The sequence below is a fragment of the Elaeis guineensis genome, chromosome 13 (genome assembly GCF_000442705.2).
Source record: "Elaeis guineensis isolate ETL-2024a chromosome 13, EG11, whole genome shotgun sequence".
In the NCBI taxonomy this organism is placed as follows: domain Eukaryota; kingdom Viridiplantae; phylum Streptophyta; class Magnoliopsida; order Arecales; family Arecaceae; genus Elaeis; species Elaeis guineensis.
The window spans coordinates 80,113,414-80,135,749 of NC_026005.2; the positions used below are offsets into that span (position 1 = coordinate 80,113,414).

Below are 22,336 nucleotides of genomic sequence, written 5' to 3' on the forward strand. Positions count from 1 at the left end.
CTAGTATCTCTACACTGCAGACTCAAGATCCATCTGTCCGAAGGAAGCGATCCGTGCACTGGTCTATCTAGATCAATCACCATCCTCATGATGATCCTATGACCAGGAGTAATTTAGGAATCAACTATTAACGATACATGTCTCAAATTTTCAACTCTTTGAAATATATGTCATTATCTTGTTAATCCTTGGATGATTCATGGACACATAAACATGAATGGTAATATAACTGCCCAATAAGTACAAAAACATGTCCTAGAGATATGAAATGTGTCAGTCAAGATTGGCTTCTAGGGCATACATCCAACAGTTCATTGGCAAGCTAGAAGTGGCACCCTTCAATGATGGTCATGCTGTATTGTACAGCATCGGAGCCATAGCTCATGCCAAGGAGCTCATGTCCCATTAGCTTACTAAGCATTTTTCATCGCTACCATCTTATTTGAAAAATCTGTTAAAATAACGTCGAACTTTAGAAAATCGACAGAAAGGAGAATCTAACCAATCTATTTACTAAAGCCTCGATATCTAGAGTTCTGAGATGACAAATCAAAGATGGGTATATGATATTATACTGATTGGCTTTAGTCCAAGTGGAGTTGTTGGGAATTGTGTCTTAAAATCAATTGTTTGACGATTGTGCTAATTATAAATGTATATAAATTGATTAATATTTATCTTTTTCATCACAAGATTATATCTTCGAACAAACTTTTGTATTATGATAAAGTTCTTAGGACTACTTTGATTGATAAAAAAATTTATCACGCAGTCCTTAAACTGGTTTGCGACCAAACGATATGCTATTACTAGGACGATAGCGATATCAAATGTAGGTCGTTGTGTGCCATATGCATTGATTGTCCTCGTAACCAAATGGTGTGGAGACACTGATATGGCATGCAGATGAGATGTAATAATACATTGTTACTGAACGTGACCAACTATGGAGCACTCTGCTGTCAATAGTAGCTCGCAAAGAGTATGGATATAAGTAGCCCTCCGATCTGAGATCACAGGTGACTTGCAAGCAACTCTGTACTTTGGTGTCGGACTATCTGAATTTTTAATTCAGTGACAGATGGTTTCTGGAAGCAATCAAGTACTTGTTAAGTCGGTGCTTGAGTCAAGATGGGATTGACCCCTCCAAATAAGTAGGAGTTAATGTATCAATATATTTTAATTTAGTAAAATCTGGGTCTAGATAATTCATGTGATGGATTTGAAAGATTGATATACATAATGGATGACTGATCAGGGTTGACAGTTAAATCCTAGGTCATCCTTGAGTATTAAGATCAAAGGAATAAATTATACGATAACCATACGCCAGTAGGTTCTTGAATGTTGCTTTGCCATCATTCGACCTATCCGGACATCGGGTCCCATTACTAGATGGTTACATCGATTAGTTCAAAAATTTATTTCTGTGCTACTGCTTAGGTTCGAACCTATGGGGCATACTCAAAAAAAATTTCTGACTGATCATATGGCTGATCAACGATTGAGAATTGTTCAAGGATTTAATTGTCAATTCGATTGATAGTTAATCTTATGCAAAAGTTGCAACGAATTTATTCGCTATGTGTTGGTGAATTAATGGAGGATTAATTGGCAATTAGATTGCTGGTTAGTTCAATTTGATTGAGCAAAGAGGATTAGATAAAATCTAATTGAATTTGATTCAATTAGGTTTGATCCGATTAGATTATGAGATGATCTAATCGCTAAAGGAGAATTATCTCTGATTTGATTAGGACTTTGGTTCAATCAATTTCTAATTGGATTAGGATTTGATAAAGATTCATGAACCTAATTAAATTGGGTTTCATCTATTTATTTGGACTTAACCAAATATGATTTGGTTTGAATCAAATAAGTAATCCTAGAGTCCATGTAGTGATGGACTCTTCCCAAATATTGGACGCCACTTCTCATCATGCCAAAAAGAGTTTTGCATGAAGTTTTCTCCATGCAAAAAGGTCTTCCGCCCTCCCTTTCTCACGTCCAAAGATAGATAAAATCTGGTCTTTAAAGGCAGGTTCAAATTTGATTTGAATGAGCTACCATATATGGATAAGGCTTGACCTTATCCATAAACCTTGCCGCCCACTTCTCTTAATTTCCTTTCTTTTGTGCGATAAAAGGAGGAATATTTTTGGTGTGGGGAATCAGATGAGATCTGATTTACCGTGAGAAAGAAAGATGGTTTTGGGCGTCGCAATATTCTTTGGCATGGAACTGTGAGAGGGGGCGACAACTCATGTAGAGTCCAACATCTCTTGGACTCTTCTAACCCAACCTCTTGTGGACGCCAAATAAAAGGGACTTCTTCCTTTTTGTGCATGTAAGAGACATCAGAAATAGCTCTCCACGGTGAGGAGGTTGGGGTGTGATATCATGGCGTGAAAAAGAAAGAGGAGAGCCCTCTCCTCTTGGGGTAAGCGAAACATAAAATCTTAGGGTTTGTCCCTAAGGGTTTGGGAAGAGAGAAAAAGAAGAGAGAAGAGCGTCTTCTCTCCATACTTTTTCCACATCCTCATCTTCTCAGACGTCCTTCTTCAACATCTGAAAAGGTTTAAGAGACTTGAAGAAGGAATTCAGATCAGCCAACAAGATGGTCTTCGCACGAGTGAGCACTCCCGAGGAGACCGATCAGATCGGAGCTTTGAGTGGATTATCCGTAGAGGCCGAACACATGTACGGCTGCGAGCAACCAGCGAGGATCCTCTTTACCACGTCTCTCAGCAGCGGCGATCATCGATCGCTCTCAGATATCGAGTTCTGAACTCAGATTAGAAGTAGATTTGATCTATTACTCATATCTATGCATACAGATTTTATCTTCTAATTTTTTTGATTTTATATGCAACATATCAAGTCATAGATCCTAGAGTAAGTTGATTTATTGATCTGATCATATGCATGTTAGATTAATATGATTAATCTAGTCGACTTTCCGCTATGATTTATTTCAAAAATTTTTGAAATACATGCATGAAATCGCCTATATTTTCCAACAGTGTCTTCACACGCTTATAATGATACCTCCTAATATATACCAAAGACAAGAAGCCAAAGTGAAAGCAAGCATGACATGCATGCACCCATGGTTCTAAACAGCTCCCTTTCAGGCTGAAAAAAACTCTTCAATCTGTCCTTGAAGATGAGGTGAGGAACTTCCACCTTGAGCTGATGATCTAAACTCCATGCTTATAGTGCAAAACAATGCTGCTTTCACCTTTCTTCCATGTCTTTTTATTGATAATGACCATATGAATGCAGTTTGTAGTGCTGCTGGTGTGCTGCCTTTATCTCTCCAATATGGTTTTCCAATTGTCCAGAAGTATGGTGGTTCATGCTTATTTATGTTTCTTGATTTAATTATTTGGATTAGTAGGTCAAATGCAATATATAGCTATCACTTTAGATAAGTTGTGTTTAAGCTCGTGCTTGTTTCACACGATGTGCATCAAGGTTTGTCGTACCATACCGAACCCGACGGTATAGGGCATGCTATATGGTACCGGCACATGATATTGGGGTGTACAGACACTCGATATGCCGAACCAGCTCCTTACCAACATAGTAACGGATTGGCACCGATATGGAGCCCTGTATCGAGGGATGGCGAACCTTGATGCACATATTTTATTTTGAGAACAAGGTCACTGCAAATAATGAAGAACAAAATCTATTTGGAATCATTTGTAAGTCGTAGAAAGTAAAAATAACTGTTGATACATAAGAGCATTTTGCGAACAGGAATGACCCATAAATCCATAGTAAATATCTTTTGTATCAAATGTTGTTTTTGCATTCTTGCAAATTTCTTGGCCCGGAATTTCATTTCTTGAATCTTCTAGTTTTTTGTTTTCTAGACCAACCATCTTTGCTTGATAAAAATAGCTTTGCTAACAAAACTAATCATCTTTAAGGGAATACAAGTTCAAATGCCGAAGGTCTATAAGATTCTTTGCCAAATTATCTACTATGGATTATCAATGTTTTTCCTATCCTGGATCACCATAGATTGAAAAATGATGAGATAACCATGCAGCCGATTTAAATGTGTGAATATCTGTTTCTTCTTGGTGCAAGCCAAAAATATTTCCTGACATAGTGCCTTGAGAAGATCATAGCATGGGGAACTTCCAATGCAAAAGAAAAAAAAGTTGGAAGAAACAAATAGAAATGTAGATTGCATGGATGCATGAGGAAAAATAAATAAAGTTCAATAGTAACAACTAAAGCACAGGACAAATTGATGTTGTTCTGTTCTGTGCATTTTTGCGATAACTATCACAGAGCAAAACCTGCCTCCAAACAGAGATAGAGAAGCATTGAGGTTTGTCACACATCTGTGGTGTGATGTCAAGTGGCGAACAAAAATATTACAAGGTTCAGCTAAGGACATCTACAATATTTAAAGGAACTCAGATATTCAGAAAACAAGCATATGAACCAATTTTTTGTCACATAAATCATCAAACCTTATACTTTGAACTAGCTTCCTAAATCTTTAGACTTGGTTTTGCTTATCATGGATGTAACGTTTAGCACATGCTCTTTCAATCAGATGCTTGTGTTCTAGAACCAAATAAAGGATCTACTGATTTGTCTACTTCTCGTGATCAATCTGGTTCATCTTTGTGTGTTCTGAAATTTGAGGTATTTTGTGGATCTTCCGGTTTATGTAGCAAAATGAATTATGATGTCTTCCTCTGATGATTCAGAATGGGAATCAATATTGAGAATATTTCACCAAGCAGATGGAGATCAACTTTGAATCTACTTGGTATTATAAGTTACACATGAAGTTTCCTTCCATAGATCTTTAGAAATTACGGAGGTAAAGGAACCCCCCTCCCTTTCTCTTTCTAAGTTCAAGCCAAAAAGGCTAGTTCAGAATATCTTTCATCCATACAATGTAAAACCCATGGCTTGTATCTCTACCTAAGTTTAGAAGGATGGGTACCCTGTATCCTCTCTCTCTCTCTCTCTCTCTCTCTTGCTGATCTCTTCCCCATCTTGCAAGCCTTGGAGCTAAAAGCACATTTTAGTTGATGATGTCTTTGCAGTCTTGAGGTCATGGGTTCAAACAGAGCTTACCTGTTAAGAGAAATAACCTCACAATCTTTTGGTTTTTACATTTTGATCCCTTAACGAAGTCATGGTTTTTTCTCTATTTCATATTTGAAGATTTCTGAATGGAGCTTCTGGCATCGACAACCATTTCCATTCAATTTTATTTGAAAAAAATATACCTGTAAGTTTTGTTATCAGTTAAGGTCCACGCCATCTTTAACTAGCATGTTTTACTAACAGATTCATTCTTTGTACTTCACCAGGTACTCCTAGGTTTGTTGGGTGTATGGAATATTTCTTTCTTGGGATATCCTGCGAGAGTATGTGATATGTTACATTTTCTGTTGTTATTTGAACTGTCGAACACTATCTTTATGTTTAATTTGAAAAAAAAGAGCAGCCTTTAATAAAGGACTCCTCTCATCTCCATTCAGGCCATATTGCCATATTCTCGCACTCAAGAAATTTGCACCACATATACAACAGGTATTTAAATTTTGTTTTCAGTTTAACATGAAGATCAAGATCTTTTTCTCCTGTTTGATTATAATTCATGAAGTGAAACAATTAAATGCTAAAGGTTAGCATGGAGAGTAATGGAAAAGGTGTATCCATTGATGGTATTCCCCTTCCCTTTGAGATGGTGAAATAGATTTTGGAGAACCTGGAACAAATGGTCAGCACAGCTTCTACCAGCTAATCCATCGGGTAATTATGCTTCTGGACACATGTAGTTAGTTAATGGGCATAAGCTTAAGCATATAAAATCAGAACATATTTGATTAGAGTTAGACAATTTTTCAAGTTCATCAATTGTTTTGCGGAACTCCAATTTTTTTTTTTAATCATGGATATTATATTATCTTACTTACCAGAGAGTTCCGTTTATCTTGTTTATCATCATGCTTGTCTTCCATGCATGATTTGTAGTGTCTTTGTTAGATGGTTTAAGTCCTAGAAATATAAATCTAATGTTTGGTTCTCTTCAGTATTATTAGTTAGATTGTTTTTGGAGGTTTGATTTCTCATTCTTTTGAAAATTACCTAACTTCTCGTTCATTACCCATAAACTAGTGTTGATAATATTCATTTTTCTTTTTAATTCTTTGCACTGTATCATATGGAACATGTGGAGCTACCAAGTTGCAATCTTTTTAATTAAAAATTTGATAGTCATCTTGGAACTTCAAATCTTAAAGTTTCCTGCTAAGCCTCCTCCACAGTTTTATCTTAATATGGTCGCAACAGAATTGAAAGGTTGAGATTGGAACGAACATGGACTTTGGAAGCTTTGGGAAATAAAATTTGGAAATGATTGTTTATTTTGTTTTTCCCAAAAAATATGAGAAATAGAGAAATGTGGTAAAATCTTCTCGGCTTCCTTTTTTTTTTTGTCAGTGTTGCATTGCCTGAAGTATGTCACCTTGAATTTTTCAGCATGTAACTTCTGGTTGATGCCCTATGCTGGTTCATAATGTCCCCATGATAAGATCAGTGATGTTAACTATTGCAGTTCACTTATTTTCATTATTTTGCATTCAGTTAGCTAAGTAGGCCTGCTGTATAATGTTCTAATGTTCTCCCAGGGTGATCCCTTATTAGAATCTTGTTGCAAACATGAGGGAGATTAATTCCTGTTTAACTTGTAATGCACTCGAAATTGAAATTCAAGCACAAAAAAAAAGAGAAAAAAAAAACCAAACAAAAACAAAAAAAAAAGCAAGAAAGAAAAAAGAGTTCCTGTTTATGAAATAGGAATCTAGGAATCCTGTTAGATCCCTCCACCTATTTCTGTCTAGGTGAGATAAGATGAGAAAGGGCAAAAGATGTTAGTTTATTGTTCTTAATGGGAGAAAGACGAGAGGCAAACAGGCATAATTTTTTATTGAAGATGCGAGAATGAGAAGAAATCTTTTCAAAGAAAAGATTAAAATGGTTTCTATTTGATGGCCTATCCTTGCATCCTAGATCAGTAAAAACATGGTCATATAGGATTTAGCAGCTAGCTATTGGATCTTTTAAGTACATCCAATCATCTAAATTGCTAATCATGCTGAAAAGGAGTTCCCCTTAGAAGAGATATCTACTTCCCTAATCTTCTTTTGTTTGTAACAAGTAACAACCACAAATAAAGTTGTTATTATGTGGAATTAAACTAAAACCTCAATTTTCTTATATCCAAAAAGTCTCAGAAACATATACAGGGAGCCAGATGAACTACAAATAACATGAAAAAAAATATAAAATCTATGACATTTATAACACATATAATGCTATTAATGTTGAAAATAATCCACTGATTTAGATGCTTTCCTGTTACATTCATGATTTTCTATCGATGATTCACATTTGAGTGTTAACATTGTGATTTAGCAATGAGAGGTGTGTGCTTAATGGTGTCTTATACAAAGTATGTGTAGCACAACCTCCATCACTGAGTGATCCTTGCAACCATCAAGTTTTTGCATCCAAATTGCAACACAATTCTTCTGAGTTCTCACCATGATAGGTTCTTCCTATCAAAATCCTTTAATTCTATTGATGTGACTTGAAATTGAAGAGTGAAGACTCTCCTTTTCTTGTCTTGTTTCATCCACTAGAAATTGAAGAGCTTGTTGGTGAAAGATCAAAGCAAGATAATTAGAAACCTATAGCTAGGAAAAATGAGAAAATGGGTGTCTTAGATGCTGTTATGTGCCTTCAAGCATGTTTTGATTCCATATTGATAGGGTTAGATACCAGGAAGGATTAGATATCTTATGTAGGGAGGATGTGATTTCCCACTAGATCAAATTTTAGATTTTCCCAGATAGAGCTCCAAATGCTGATTTAGTCCTCTATAAAAAGAATCTCACTGGAAATAGGACACCAGTGTTTCTTAATCTTGCCTTCTATCTATAAACTGATGACCATTATCAACCTCCCTTTTCTACTTGACCTTCTCGATTTACCAGGGACTTTAATTAATTCCTAGACTCAAGAATTACTTACGCATACATCTATACAAGATTGTCCATCATGCACGACAGAATTATTTCCTGTTATGATCTCTGCACCCCACTGCATCAGAAATCACAAACAATCATAAGGAAGATTTTACCTCTTGGCATGGGGAAAGCAGCGAATATTTTATTACCTTTTCATCCATGCACATACGTGGGCACCATTACCTCCTATCATTGGCACTATAACTAGGTGAAATGGTGAGGAAGCTGCTTCTGGAACCATACAAATTAGAAGGATGCCTGCATAGGTGGGGAGGTGCCTCTACTTTTACATGTGGTGCTACCTTCACTGCTTTTATACGTCTTCATTCTTCCAAAGTAGCAATTAGGATCGAACTTAACCCACAGTCAGGAATTCTCTGTGTTATGTTGTCGGTTTTAGAGAGTGCGGAGGCCTTTGCCTCTAACTGAACTAAAGGGGATTGGTTGAGGTGATGGGGGAGAGAGGTTCTTTCACTGCTATATATTTTGTAGTTTGTCACCTTCATTTTGTGTTTCTATTCTTCTTATCATAGTCTTATGTATACTTGAGGAAGAATATGCAAGGAAGCATTTTCGATCTACTGAGATCAGAAGCAGGCTAGATCTGGTTCTTTTCCATATAAATATTGTTGCCCGAGATTGTTGATTTTACAAAAGAAATGGGATATAAATTGCAACACATTGAATTTGTATCCTTAATTTCATTGTTTCTTGTTATTGTACATTGAACTTTAAGCAGACACAACCTATTCCTGGCTTAAATCCCATGGTTATAGCCCTGTTTCTCAGTCTTTTCATACCTTGCATATAGTAATCATCATCTTGTTTGCTTAAACTCATATAACATCTTCTAGTCAACCCATAACTCCATGCCATCCAAAATATGCTGATAATTCTTAACTCCATGCCATCCAGAATATGCTGATTATTCTTCTATTTTTTAAGTCTAAGTTTGGAGATGTAGCTTAGTATTATAACTTCAGATTCTTATGAATAAATAATGCATTATTATATGATAGTTTTTCTTGCAGTTTGTCCAAAATTGTTATGATATTTTACTTTGAAATTGATCTTCCAAGTATTTCTTTTAAAACTTTCCAGGGAAGAGTTATTCCTTGTGATTTCATCAGTATTGTAAAAAGTCAGCAACTTATTTACTTGAAAGGTATGTAATCTATAGAATCAGTTTTTTCCCTTTAAAAATTACCATTCCTGGTAACTAACTTGCTTGCCAGTGCTCTTCTTTCGGACCATTGTTGTGCAACATATTAGCTTATACCATTCCATTTCTCCTATCTTGCAGGGGAAGCAGTGAGTAACCATGATGAGCTGATGTTGAATTTTTTCACACAGCCAGATGCTCTTGCTTATGGGAAGGTAAGTACCGTTCATTATGCATTTTTTTAAGCTGGTTGTGCTTAGGTTGATCCCTTGACCTAGACCATGTGATGTTCCAGACTCGAGAATAGTTGCTTAGTGAGAACGTCCCTAACCACCTTATTCCTCACCAAGTGATATCTTATTTTCTTTACTCCAAGTAGTTGTGTTCAATGTTTCAATTTTATCTCTTACAGTAAATTCTTCTGTGATCATCAGACTTTTTCTGGCAACCTTCCATCACTGAGTCTATACTACCCTCATTAAGTGCTTACAACATTGGACAGGCATGTGCAGTCTTGATGGATACCTTTCCTGTTGATGCTGTGTGAAATCTTTAGCACTGCTTTTAATTATAACCACATACTTGGTTAAGAACAAGTTAATGCAAAGCTTATTTTGCTTAAAGCATGCCCTAGTAGGAAGTTTTTATGCATTCCCTGCATAGATTTCTTTTTTGAAACAATTTAGTTGCCCTCAAAAGAATGTGGTTGATTAGATTTGAATTTTTGTCTCTCTCCCTGGTTTTGGTAGGATGGAAGCAAAAAAATTCGTGCACGACTAAAAACTTGCTTGCATTAGACTTGTACTGGAAGCTATACTTTATGACATGGTTGCTTGTTTGTTATTATATTCTTTTAATGATGCCTAACTAGCCTTGACCTTAGAAACAGTCCATTGGCTGGTAGTCTAACAATATAGACTACCAGTGTGGTTCAGAGGGTGTCAGTTGTATAAAGCCTTGACCTGTGTTGAGAGGCTGCTTCTGTATTTGAAACCCGTGAACCGGGTCACAAGAGAGCAACCTTACTGTTGCACCAAGAGAGCAACCTGAAAACGTACGATACTTATGATGCAAGAGATGTATGTAAATAATCTCCATTCATAGGATCATATCAAAGTGTTTCCTACCTGTACATGTCAATTGACTACACGATGCTGGAAACTTTGTGCATATGCAATTGTTTCCCTCCTGTACATGTGGATTGACTATACGATGCTGGAAACTTTGCCATTTTGTGTTGTATAAATATGCTTGGCTATCATGCTTTGAATGTGTTAGAACACCACACCACCATTTTTGATTTTGGCTGCAGGTCATGCATGTTATTTCACAGTTACCATCGCATTCATGGTGGTTCATGCAACATTAGTGATGCATTAGTGGTTAACTTGGAAGAACTTGTTCCTATGTTTGGTGGTTGTCTCTAATCTTCTTATTGAGTAAATAGCGGCCATTTGTTGCATATTTTTTCATCTGAACCAAGTTAAGTTATTCTTCATGGGAATTGCGAATCTTGGTATACATTTTATTTTATTTGGCCCTTGATTTAATCTTGTTATATTGCTTCTTGACTTAGTTGCCCATGTTAAGGACTATATTTTTGCATACATCATATTAGGAAATATTGCACCACTGTCAGAGCACATATTGAATCAACAGATATTATTTTCATTTGACCAGGAAAACATTGTAACTGCATGCTCTTTTAGAGCTCCACAACTTGGGGGCACTATATATATTCCCAGGGAGATTCTGTGAACAGTAATGAGGAATTGTTAGCAAACCTTATTCTCGGTTAGGTACACTTTTTGAATATTGGTAACTGAAGGATGATTGATTGGTCATTTGTCTGGAATGGTAACAGTAAGTAATTTACTTTCAGGAGATTAATTTGTTGTGGCAAAAAGTATCATGAGATATTTGTTCTTGTGCCATGATATTAGTATTCTTGAAAAATTATTTGCTCTTAGCAAAACAAAATAGTTTTTTAGTGAGATCGTTTGTGGCTTGGTTCGTTACTAGGTGTTCAAATTTTATATTCCTGCATTGATGATTGACTTAGATTTGCATGTCTCAATGATTTGTTATACTTGCTAATTGCTCTGTTATCACATCATTTTGTTTAGCGACTAGCCATGTATGAGCACAAAATTGCGGTTGAAGGTTTCATATGGGGGATTAACTCTTTCGACCAAAGGCATGTGGAGTTGGGCAAGGTATCTTGAAAAGTCTTTTCTTCTTGAAAATTTGTTTTGCATATTGCTGTAGTTACACAATCTACCTTTGAGTTTGGTTCATTGTATGGACTTTGCTTTGAGTCAGAAAGAATTCATATTCCCCCTCCATATTTTTCTTCTACTTTCAATGCAACTTATGTGTTTTGCCAATTGAAATTTCAGTCACTAGTCACTCAAGTCAGGAAGCAACTCAACCTTTCTTGCACAAAAGGGGAGCCTGTTGTGGGTTTTAATTTCAGTACCTCCACTTTGTTAACAAGATACCTTGAGGTATGTTTCATGCAAGTTGTCTTACATATATGGTACTTTTTTTTCATACTCAAGTATGTCACCTATAAGATGTCAATTACTAGTATCTCCATGAGATGTCTATTACTAGTTGATGAGATCACAGTAAAAGATGAATTTTTTTGGAAAACACAAGGCAGTCATGTTTTACTTCAGGAAGGCTAACATAGCATGCATTTCTATATTTTCAGCATGTTGCCATTATGTTCTGTCTCTTTAGTTTGAACTTTCTAAATTGTAATATGATACGGATGCATACCCATAAATGTACTTTTTGAGAAACTTTGCAGGCGGACTCTGGCGTACAATCCAATTCTACCATGCTACCAAAAATGTGATCCAAAGACAGTCTAATGTCATGCTGTTTTGAACTTACCTATCGACGAAGAAGTAACCTTGGCTGAGTATTTATCTGTTTGGAATAAAATCTTTGAAATTTTAGCATCCGTGATGTCAATTTTAACATTGCTTTTTGTGCAAATATAGTTTCAAGTGCCCTGTGAAAAATGATAAGCTACAATAATGTCAAATTGGATGGCTTTTTTCCCACTCTAAAATATATCTGATGCTGGTGGGAATTTTGCATTACTTCTTCAGTTTTCTGTATATATATTTCTGATAGATTCAAAAATATGCTATCACATGCTGGGGCTGAAGTCAACCTACTTGGATGCTAAGCTTGGAAGGAAAATGCTTGGCACACCAACACATTCCTACTTATGTATGGTGCCCAAATGGGACTGGGTTTCATAAGGGAGCAAGATTGTTAAGGTTCCCACAAAATGGGTACTATCAAATGCTGGCTCACTTGTGAAATAGATGTAATATATATATATGTGTGTGTGTGTGTGTGTGTATGTATATGTATGTATGTATGTATGTATGTATGTATATACTGAATTATTAGTGAGGCTGCAAGTGGATCTAATCCACTATGTTTGATTGATCAATCAGAAATCATTTGGATCAAGCACAGATTGACCAAAAAAAAAAAAGATTCGTTATAATATAGAATTGATGTATCTTATATGATATAACACATGAACAGGGCATGAGTTGGTGTGAAAATTTTGTCTTTTGCCATCCGGCTTCAAACTCGGGTGAGAGAGATTGCCTAATCATCAGTGTTGCCTAACTAAAAGATTCCCTCTAGCTTGGTTCCCATCCTGTGATTTTAGGGAAACATAACTACAGAATATCTCTTGAATTATGAACCCACATCAAATTTTGAAATAAAGTTGTCGAACTTAACTGTTACATGGTTGAGCATTAATTTATGTTGGGATGGATACCTATGCATTTGTTGATTAATCATTGTGTTAAATATAAAAAATCTCCTGCATTTTGTACTGAGTTATGAATATCTTTATATTTTGAAGAAAAACTAATGAGACATATCTAATTGAGTTTAAACTTAAAAGTAGCTATCCAATTAAGTTTCAAGTAAAAAATCTTCTCTATTTGAAACATAATTTAAAAGCAACTATCCAAAATGGGATGAAATGATCTAATTATCCTTGCAGTTATAAAGCAATACTATATTATTATAAAATAATACTCTGCTATTATACAACAATACTACACTATAATAAAAGCAATACTATACTAGTATAAAGTAAAACGACACTATTATAAAGTTATACTATATTATTATAAAGCAACACTGTGTTGTTGTAAAGTAATACTACAATAAAGGAATACTAAATTATGATAATGTAATACTATCTTATTGTAAAAGAATACTATATTAATATAATACAATAAAGCAACACTGTATTATCATAAAAAATACTACATTAGTATAATATAATTTTATCTTATTATAAAGGAATACTATATTAATATAATATAATAAAGCAATACTGCATTATTATAAAGAAATACTACACTAAGATAATGTAATACTGTCTTATTGTAAGAAAATACTATACTATGATAATGTAATATTACGGTATTTTAAAAGATATAAGGGTATAAAGATAATTTCAGCCAAAATAGATTGTTGTTTTTAACTTATGCTTGGAATGGATAGGTACTTCTATATAAAATTCATTTAGGGAGCTACTTTTAAGTTGAAAATAGAGCTGGTGACTTATCTATAGTTCTTTGTATTTTGAATTGCAGTAATGTAAATCTTGTATTTTCTATATTGCTCAAATGGATTCAGAATCTAGCAATTTTGATCACGTCTAATAATAACTCATGGACATCTGACTGCTATTTTAATGTATATATTGCAACAATTATATATATACTCATGAGGGATTCCTATGGGTTTCAACATGTAAATTGGGTGGATTTTGAAGCTATTTGGGCAATAAGAACAAAATGCATAGGGACATTTCAGCAATTCAAGCTGCAAGGAGGTATTTGTAACTTAGTGCAAAATACAAGAGGATTTTTATTTTTAACCTCAAATCTTTTGGAGAATCTAGTTGTTTATCACATTGTGTTATTACCATGGTTATTTTCTTGCATTATGTTCATGATGCAATCAAGTTAGCTAATCATTTTGCTTTTTTTCCATCGGAGTCGTTGCTGACTTAAATTGACCCCTTTAAAGTCTGATGTTAATAAAAAAAATCCAATCCAACTCGGCCCGTAAAGGTGCTCGTTTCTATTCATGTTAACACAATGTAAATACGTCGACATTTCCAAGATAGATTCCAGCATACCTTGTTGTACTCGCTATCAGCAGAATAATGCTAAGGCTTATGTTTGGATCTAATAGGCTAGTACCTGAGATATCCATTGATAGCTTAGTGCATAAGACTCCTGCCATTTTAGGATCTAGGGAGGGCTAGATGTACATAGCTTTATTTTATCTTTTCTTGTGAAGAGGTGTTTTCATATTTTAAGAGCGGTATTATTATTACACCAAGATTTACCCTTTTTAGTGTTATTGAACCTGAATTGTAAGGACATACTAAAGGGTCTTGGATGGATCACGGCATCCAACAATCCCTGGTCATGCATTCATCCATTCTCTTTTAGAGGATATATATCTTTATGCACCATGTCCATCTCCGTTGTGCAGAGAAGTATGGCACTTCAAGCAGATGAAACCCAAACTTCACCTTATCAGAAAACTATAGCCTGCAATTTGAGCTAGGCCTGTGCCTCAAATCTTGACACAGTTATCCATTCAAAAATGTTTGTCGGCAAGTTGAATCCAGATCTTATCCACTAAGCTAGATGCCACTAGAGAAAAAAAAAATTCAATCACAAAAATCAGTTCCAATCCGACCAAACCTAAACTTTGACATACATGTCTAATAACAATTAAGTGAATCAATTTTTTCATTCAAATCTTAAAGCTGTGACCATTTCAGATATTGTCCAAGCTCATGTCTGCAGCAGCCTTATCTGCACGAGGCATGGGTGCATTTTGTGTGGTACATGAGGAGCAGAGGTTCCGGTAATGATTTTAGAGATCAACTATCATAGCAGTCATAGATGTACAATTTCGACTATCCATTATATCTGTAACTAACATTGGCTGGTGGATAAGCTATTATTTAGGTCGGGATTGTATCTTTTGCATGAAAGAATGATTCCTCTTCTTCATGACATCAATCGTTGGATTGCACAATAGCCACTTCGAGATCTATGCAGGCAGATGGAGGAAGGAGATTCGAGTGTGAAATTTGTGGAAGGCGCAATCCAACGGTTAGCGTCGCAAAAGAAGATCAATCATTCATCCCCTACTTCTTCTCTTTATATAATCTTGTATTAAATGGTGAAGATCTTCTCCGGTCAAGGCTTGCACTAAGCTTCCAATCATAGCCATCTATGATGGGCATGATTGCTGCGATTGGATAAGGTGCTGTGTATATACCTACAGTAGATCTTTTCCAACCATGGCTCTTGCGCCAATCACAAATGGTCATGAATGGAAGACATGCCCTCTCCGGTTCAATTTGAGATTGGAGAAGATTGGGATCTTATACAAAAGTGGATGATTAAGGTTTTTTTGGTTCTTACCTCTTGGACCATCTGCTTTCTGACAGTGGGTGGTAAGGACTGGTGCATGGGCTCCTTAGTGCTGTATACAATGATCATTAATGGAGCCGTTTCTAAAACCTAATGAAAATAAGACGGTGAACGAACTAGAATGCACCATCCTTTCATTTTCAAAAATGTTAAAACTCTCTTGAGCACTCTCAGGGAACTGGTCGAACATTCCATTCAAATATTCAGGTAGTGCTTGCTTCTTCGTTTGCTCTGGAGTTGCATGTAATATGGATACACTCATAAATACACGAACTATGATGCTTTTGCAGGCATGATGTTCCTGCAAACAGAGACTTACATATGATCTTTCCATATTTGTTTTATTTTGAACAAAAGAAACCCGATTTTGATTCTTTACTTTAAGATAATCATATTACTGAAAACAACTTGTGTTTTTCATCTCCAGTGTCTCAGTCAACTCTTCAAATTCAAATATATTTCTCTGGTCCGTGCGATGCTACTGCTAGACTGTGGGATACTCGAAAAGCTAGTCCAGCAGTTTGAACTTATCATGGTCATGAAGGGGATGTTAATGCTACCAAATTTTTCCCTGATGGACAAAGATTTGGGATTGGCTCTGATGATGGCATGTGCCGATTATTTGACACGGGGACAGGGCATCAACTTCAGGTTTATAGTCAGCAGCATGACTGTAATGATAATGATATCCCTATTGTCACATCCATTGCCTTCTCAATATCGGGTAGACTCCTTTTTGCTGGATACTCCAATGGGGATTGTTATGTGTGGGACACACTGGTAGCTGAGGTACGCATTTCTTTTTTATTTGGAAAATCAAATTCCTGTGCAACTCTAAACAATCCTCAATGAAAAATATAGTGGATAATGGAAATATTATATGAAGTCAATGATTTGTTTTAGGAAATAATCCTGGCTAAGTTTATAATTCACAGTTACAAAATATCTCTTATTATTTTTTTTCTAGAGTAAAATAGGTATAGCATATGCTGAAATTGTACCTAGAACTTATATTTGTTATTGTATTTATTATTTCAGTATATGAGTGAGACATGCTAGAGATACTAATGAAATAGTTTACAGAGACTAGTTTACCATGAAATTTCCTCAAGCTCCAATCTCCTTCTTATGGTATTTCTTTATTGATGCCCACACATGATTTTTGGCACAAAATAATATCCTTGGGCTTTGGATGATGTCAGAGAGAAAATTCTAGCTTTAAGATCAGTCATACAAATCTCACTGTAAAAATTATTGATAGTGCATGCATGTTGCTTGTAGAAATAAGTTCTATAATCACTTGGACTTGATTCATTTCTTTCTCCAAGACCAAACATGTCCTATAACCCTCATGTCAAATAGACGTTAGATTGTATGCATTTTAGCATTTTTCAGGTAAAAAATAGTAGTTATCAGGATCATTTTATTTTGAATTTAAAGGCTACATTTTGTTCATGAGATATGGTTGCCATCTTGAAGCTTAGATCATTATGTTTTTGCATCCAGAGATGATCTTATTTAATTATCTAAGAAGTCTATGATCGTTCAAGATCTAGAACTTCGTCAGCTGAAATTATTGTATGACAAGGATTGCAATCTTGGAAGTGGGGTAGGAAGAAAAGGTGGTTAACCCTGAAAATGTAATTGGTATGCTTATCAGACAGTTGTCCACAGAAAGCATAAATTTTTGAAGAAATAAAGGATCATTATTTTTTTGTGGTGGATGGAGATGCATTTATTCATCACTGTTAATGGGCTTGCTCGCATGAGAACAATTGATTTACCAGTCTGGGTTATTCGATGAGATATTCAGGGAGGGGGATGATAAAAGTCATAATATTGTCTAAAAGAAGGCCTTTTGTTTTAAGAGAATTTGGAGATATGTCGGTGCTTCTCTATGTTTTATAATTATGTGAAGTTCTCTTAAAACTTTCAGTTAAGGCTTCTGATAATCTTTTTCTTATTTCCGTCATGAGAAATGCCTCTTCCTTTTGATTTTTACTAAAATTTTACAGTTCAAAAATTTAAGTTCTCTCTATTTCTTCTTATTTGCTATAAGCCACATACAACATCACCAATTATTGTAATTGCCATTTTTAAATCATTGATTGTCCAAAGTGAAACGGATATAATAATTTTATTAAAGCATGAATTATGTTGTTTGATCCCCCTACTACTTCATTGTAAACATATATTCTGGTGTCAAAAAAATCTATTATTGGCACTTGATACTATCTCAGATTTATAATACATCTTCTGTTACTGTGTTCTGTTATGTAATTAATGTTGTTGATTACCTAATTTCATGAATTGCTATAGTATAAAGTTAGTATTTTAATTTTGAAAATTTCTAATCATTTAAGCTTCATCCTGGTCTTTGGTGGCCATTGTGACAGTCAATAGCAGTCTGTGGCTTTAATTTGCTAATGAATCAAAAATGGGCTTCCTTCTTTTTCCCTCTCATCTCATGATAAATGGTGTGATCTATATGGAGATTTAGTCTGTGTAGCCTAAAGAAGTGAATTAAAAGAAACATGCAAAAGTAGCTTATAGGGACAAGTAATATCGCCTGCTACATACGAAAGAAAAAATTTAATTCCAAATCAATTTTGATGTTACCTTGGCACAAGAAAAGAGTATTGCTTGACAAATTAATTTCCTTCTTCATCGGATTGTTCGTACATTAAGTTGATGTCCAGGTCAAGCTTCAAAACTTTGGTTTAGTTTTGCTGCTTTAGGCTCTAGCATGGATAGCTTGGGCTGAAAATTATAAAGAAAACCAAACAACAATTCGTACTAGGAAAAATAAAAAATAAAGAGAAATAAAGAAAAATCAGTTTAAAGTACATTTTATTGATGAGGATCATTGAATATATTGTTTCAGTATTCATATTGAAATAAATAAATAAAAAAAGGCTATTGTCATAAGCAACCTATATAGACAATGACTTTGGTTGCAAAAATTAATTTACCTAGAATTTCAAAACTCACCCAACTTGGAATTGAGTTTAGGTGAAACTGCACATTCTGATTTTGGAGTTTCAGATAGAACTTCAGCCATAGTCCAATCTTTGTAGTTAGTGAGACCATGGCTTTGGTTTGTTCACCCTCCCTTCTTCTTGCCTTGGTTGTTTTATTTTATCATTTTGCTAAATTTTATGGAAAGAGGGCGTTAGATCATCTATATTTTTCTCTTTTCTTAGGTAGTCCTGAATTTGGATACTCTGCAAAACCCTCATAAAGGCCGTATAAGCTGCCTAGGTTTGTCATCTGATGGGAGTGCCTTATGCATAGGAAGTTGGGACAAAAGCCTAAAGGTACCTTCTTATCCAGTCTGTTAATCAATAATAAGATTTCACCATTGGAACCATTAGAAGATATCTTAAGAGTTTGTCGAAGCTATTAAATGGTATCAATTTATACTTTGGAATCATATCAAGGGAGGCCTTTATAGTAGCTGTTATGGTTAGGGTGCATCATGACTAGAAATGAAGTTTCTTATACTTCCACTATGGGTCATATCATTTCTTTATTTACTCTCTCGAAAATGGAATTTGTTTTGTCTCTTTTCTTGCTGTTTTTTCTGCAAGTTTGTTTCTGGCAATTTAAAAAAGAATCTCAACCAATTTCGAATTTGAACTACAAAATGGAGTCCAGGCATCTAGATTCTGTGTCAGTCACACCTGCTGGATGTTCTATTTTCCTTGTTAACAACTGAGTCTCCCTCTCTCTCTCTCTCTCTCTCTCTCTCTTTTTGGTTTTCCCCATTAGCCCTTCAATGTAAGGGTGGTTTATCATCAATTTGAGCCTTTTTAGTTACAAGATGTGTGTAATCAGTCTAGCTAGCTTGAAAAGTCTGGATATGAATTTGAGATTGGTGCTTAGAGGTTAGCTAGATTAAAGGGGCATGACTTGGTTCCCACATCTACTAGGATTATCCTGTTCTAGCCATTTTATTCTATCATCCTATTGCTTTCTTGATCTCAAAAATTCTTTCCTCATAAGACATAGTAAGGAGTAAACTGTGTACCAATCATTTTTTTCCGTCATGTGCCTGCCTTTTTCTATCTGTATCCTTCATATTTTCGGACGCTATCAATGTCTTCAGAGCTTGATTATCACACTCAAGTTTCAAGTTGCAAGCTCAATTTCAGCTGATTGATCAAACCTCTGTTTGGTCAGTTTATAACAGTTTCAAGCTTTAGTTCATACAAAAAATGTAAACATTTAACACTACCCCTTTCTCTTGAGAGATCAATCTTTCCAGTTGTACAAGGATGTAGGTTCAAATTCTACAAAACTCATCCTTTATTATTTTGGCAGATTTGGGCCTTTGGAGGATGCAGGAGGGTGATCCATTCGTTGCATTAATAGCACTTGTTGTGGAATATCAGTTTGGTGCCCAACTCGGACCATTGTTGTGCAAGTACCGGCTAGCTCTTGTACGGTGGATTCTGTAGTGTCTTGCCCCTTAAAGCTACAAGTCCTCCTTCCATGAAGCTCAAGCATCTTGAGATATCAATTTTAGTTGGGGGCAATTGCGTGAGGCAGAGAAAAGGTTGCAGAAAAACTATCAGGACTGCCGTGCAACATTTCAATGATTTGTTGTCATCTGTACTATTAGATCCCTGTAACTCCTTTTTCTTCATATTTTTTGCGAAAAGTAATGTCTTCTGTTGGTATTTTTAGGCTATAGAACGTGATTGTATGTACTATCCTGTATGTACTGTGATTGGTCTGTGCAAGTTGATCTGGAATCTTGACTTAATATTTCGTTTGTTATTTGAACCTTAGAGTGGATTTGAACTTCGCAGGAAAAATAATAACCTAACAGATACCAGTTAATTAAATATTGCAAAATGTTTTCATAGGTTATGTCAGTCAGATCTGCATGAAAAGCAAGTAAAACAATCAGGAAGCAACAAATTTTCGTTTTCCTATGTCAGTTTCTTGTCTCTTGTGCTTGTGACATGGTCTAGTTTTTTTTTTCTTGATGAAAGTGGCTTCCTTAGAAACTCCCAAATACTTTTAATTTCATATATTCCATTATCAGCATTGTGGGGAATGTTTACAACGCATATTCAATTTATTTTCCTTTGAAATGACAATCTGGGGCGTCCAGATAAATAATACAAACCATTTTTCATTCTTTGGAAGGTAAGATTGCCTAAAAAGAGATTTAAAATTTTAAATGCTTCGGAGATTTATTGCTTATATATCATTTATTCGCCTCTCTGTCCCTTGTATCGAGTATTCCTCCTGAGCGAAAAGGGAGGGCTGTACGCCCACATGGTTTCACTAGGATATGTATATCCCGGCTTGTATTTAGCAAATTTGCTCGGGCTTCCCCAAATGAACAATTCAACCATTATTAAATGTTCTGAACTTGTGAGGCATTATAACTTGGTCAAGGTCTCAGAGGGAAAAAACAAGTGGTTAAATTTATTAAACAACTTAGTAAGTTCCTCAAGAGTCTCTAGAGTTCTGAAGTTTTTCTAATGCCAAAATACATTGAGAAATGTAATACTTCATGGAAATTGATCTTCTAATGAGGTTAGTTTTAATTGGAATGATAAATAAGCAAGGACATAGGTTGCAATTGAAAGGAAAATTAATGCAGGATAAACACTCAAAGAGCTAACATTCATACCTGTTTCGGGTAAATTGAAGAAATACATATTTTCTGATTCAATCTTTAGCTTTGAGATGCCACTCGGTTTTTTACTGGCTGCAATAGTGCCTTCTTCTTGAAGCCTATGAGTTGACTCCGGAAGAACATATCTTCATGCCTTCCAATGACTAGGCAGAACCAGATTATCTGGAAAAGGACAGAGCAGTTTGATGCTTCTATTTTGCAACCATTACATATCAATTCATGCCATGACCACATGGAAATATAGCATAGAGATTGGAGAACAATAAGTTGATAGGTCATGATACTAAGAGAACTAAACCATGATGTAGACTATGGTAGATTTCCAGTGCCAAGTCTCAATATAACCTTGACAGGACTTTTAGAAATCAGAGACTGGTGGAAGTAGAGATCTACAGAGTTAATCTTAACCTCTGTTTTTGTGATAGCCCAAAACCTAGACCCAAGCCCAAAACAAAAAAAAAAATAATAATAAATAAACAAAAATAGGGGATGCAAAACCGGGAAGAAGACTCCCGATAGGAGTCTTCTTCTCCGGCAAAATCCGGCCTAGATCGGGACTCCTAGGACCCCACGGAGTCCTAGGACCCCCTATAAGAATACCCCTTTCCATTGAGACCCAACATCGACCTCCTTCCTCTCTCTTTCTCTCCGTTTTTTTCGATCAAAGGCCGCGGACACCGATTGATTTCTCACCGTGATTGCCGCCGACGAGGTCTCCGGAGGCTGAGGTAAGTCTTCCTCTTCCTCCCCTCTTTCTTCTCCTTCCTCCCATGCTCCTGTGCGCGGCTGCCGGTGACGAGAGTCGCCGATTTTCCATCGGGAAAGGGACCTCTGTTTTTGGGTCTCTTTCCTTGAATTTTCCGGCGCCGGCGATCGGAATTGATCGCCGGCCACCCTCCTCCGTGACCGGGGGAGTGATCGCCGT

General features: G+C 35.7%; 2 pseudogenes; both read left to right on the forward strand.

Moving 5' to 3' along the window:
• Positions 1-3,209: 3,209 nt before the first annotated feature.
• On the forward strand, positions 3,210-12,132 carry LOC140853196 (glucose-6-phosphate isomerase, cytosolic 2B-like; annotated as a pseudogene).
• Positions 12,133-15,139: 3,007 nt separating this feature from the next.
• On the forward strand, positions 15,140-20,504 carry LOC140853197 (guanine nucleotide-binding protein subunit beta-like; annotated as a pseudogene).
• Positions 20,505-22,336: the final 1,832 nt, after the last annotated feature.